This window comes from Schistocerca gregaria, unplaced genomic scaffold (genome assembly GCF_023897955.1).
Source record: "Schistocerca gregaria isolate iqSchGreg1 unplaced genomic scaffold, iqSchGreg1.2 ptg000378l, whole genome shotgun sequence".
Classification (NCBI taxonomy): domain Eukaryota; kingdom Metazoa; phylum Arthropoda; class Insecta; order Orthoptera; family Acrididae; genus Schistocerca; species Schistocerca gregaria.
This window is the reverse complement of record NW_026061824.1, coordinates 11,762,631-11,765,176: the sequence shown is the minus strand read 5'-3', so window position 1 is coordinate 11,765,176 and position 2,546 is coordinate 11,762,631. Positions and strand designations below refer to the sequence as shown.

The 2,546-nt window shown below is 42.4% G+C and overlaps 1 non-coding gene across 1 annotated transcript; it reads right to left on the bottom strand.

Moving 5' to 3' along the window:
- Positions 1–2,101: 2,101 nt before the first annotated feature.
- Positions 2,102–2,176, bottom strand: Trnat-ugu (transfer RNA threonine (anticodon UGU)). The gene has a single exon. It is a non-coding gene; the product is annotated as a tRNA-Thr (tRNA).
- Between the last annotated feature and the right edge of the window lie 370 nt (positions 2,177–2,546).

The window sequence follows — 2,546 nt, the reverse complement described above, 5'->3', positions numbered from 1 at the left end:
TGTTTACTATAGACCACAAATCAAGTAACGTAAAAAAAGCACTGCGTCTATTGAGATCATGATTCAGAGTTAAAAAAACTAATAAGTCGCCTACATATTACAGTTGCTGCCGAAAGAGGAGAACCATTATTTTCCCACAAAAGGAAATATAGTTAAAATTACGCTTCTATTTCGGTTAGTTTATGCGGTTACTAAAATTTGCCGTGAAAGTTACATAGTGGACTCTACCCTCCCCCCACCAGAAACGTAGTTATCGTGGCTGTTGTGAGACTTTTGTACACAGTTAGAGAAAGTGTGTTAAATGTGGCGCGGACGGAAACGCTAGGCTACGGTACAGGGCAATCTGCTCGCACAACGTTTAGTCGGCATTCATAATCGTTGGCGTAAACAACTCTCAATCAAATTACCACCTTCCAACCTAACTTAGATCTCGGGCTACACTACCAATCGGCCTGTCATCACAACCAAAAATTCATTGAGGGGGGTGGGGGGATTTCCTGTAGCTCTCTCTAATGTATCTCTAGGCAAAACTGCCAGTTTTGTCAGACTCAACAGCAAGATTTACCAATGGTAAACACTTTTGAGACGGCTCGTAATTTTAGAATAGTCCTCTTCGTCTTACTTGGCATAAATTGTTCGCTGGCGTCCCAGCAGCTAGCTCCCTCAGTGTCTGCTTCTGCCATCGCACCACGCTAGTCTGTTGTTGTCCTAGCAGACCGAACGCACCGCACATCCGATACCTTCGGAACCACTCACTGGCCAGTTAGCAACTGAGCGGAACACTGTTTACATCGTGAAAGGAAAACTATGCAAAGATGTACACTTAAATGGCACGACTGAGTAGCACACACACAGTAATATCTGAGGAATGTCCTTCGACACGCGCAGAACGAAAGTCTTCTCGCGAACGTACAGCGTCTCTGAAAAAAAATCTCGTGACTATATTCCGGCGTTACGGCCAGGTTCTCATACAAATGAGCAAAAAAGGGTACATTTGAAATTCTTTTTGAGACAATGAAAATACATTCGAAAGATCTGTTTGGGAATTACGAGTGATAATACTATGAGCTTAATTTTAGATTTTCAATAAAAAATGGCGCCCGTAATTATGATTTGATCAAGGGCCTGCGAGACTGGAGTACGCAGAGCGCGTGCAGTGTGGCACCTCATATGTTACCTGAATTCAAAAATGGGTAACATCAGTTGATACTACATTATTCCTCTGAAATTGAAAATGGATAACATCAGTCGATAAAACATAAAATTTATGGGAGCGTATACCTAACCGCAATGAAACAACCTTAAATTTAACGATACAGTGCTAATTCGAACTTTGAGTTCGATTTTTGAGGGTTTGTTTCACTCCTTATGCCTACACAAAAATTAGTTAATATTAACAAATGTCATATTATAGCTATAAGTTCCTAAGAAAAGTGTTTACTTTTAGGGGTCAGAGGTAGATGTTAAGAGAACGAACCACTTTTAATTTATGCTGCATGCCGTTCTGAGAAAATAGTTACCCGAAAAAAATGTGTTCAAAGTTTAGGGAAAACATTTAGTTATATTATTACTTCGATTTGCATGAACTGAGTGTTACATATATATTTTTAATGTCGCTGAAAACGAATCTGAAGTCAGATTTTCAATATTCAAAACAGCTAATCCAATACGGAGGGCAACCGATTATGTTTTGACCAATTTTTACCAAAAATGTATTTTCGTTATTTACGTTTAGTCTGCAAGTCAAGGAGTATTTATCAACCCTTCCTCTACCTCTGATTGTTCCTAGACAGCAACTTCCTGTTCTTCTTGGCAGGAAAAGCCGATCTGTCAAAGCTGGATATGCAGCACTCGGCAGCCTGCACTTGATATTCGTCCGTATTTTCGGTGAGTATGTTTGCATGCATTCTGCAGTATGAATCATTTTGAGCACGTGCGACACGGGACGAGTTATCATCTACAGCTATATGGATACCCTGCAAAACACATTTAAGTGCCTGCAAAGGGTTCATCGAATCACCTTCACAACTGATAATTAATTGAAACCCTCAGCTGCCGACAGGTGTTGTTGATATACTTCGATGGGGACAGCTGAAAAGTGTGCCCCTACTGGGACTCGAACCCAGAATCTCCTGCTTACAAGGCAGACGCTCAATCCATCTGAGCCATTGAGGGCACACATGAACAGCACGACTGCAGGAATTTATCCCTCGCACGCTTCCCGTGAGACTCACATCCCCAACCGTCCACAATCCGCATACGTAATGTACTTAATAGGTATTTGTCCATCCACTCATTACTGGCTCACACTAAGGTGACGATTCCCGTAAGAGTTCCGGCAACCTGTGCGCATTCGCACAGACGAAGGTCAATGGCTGGGTAACGTTTAACCATAGATATGAAGATAGTAACTGCTCTCGAAAGAACAGGCGCCACTGACGACCTTGCAACTCTTCTAGAATACATGATAGACCGGCCGATGTGGCCGAGCGGTTGTAGGCGCTTCAGTCGGGAGCCACGCGACCGCTACGGTCGCAGGTTCAAAT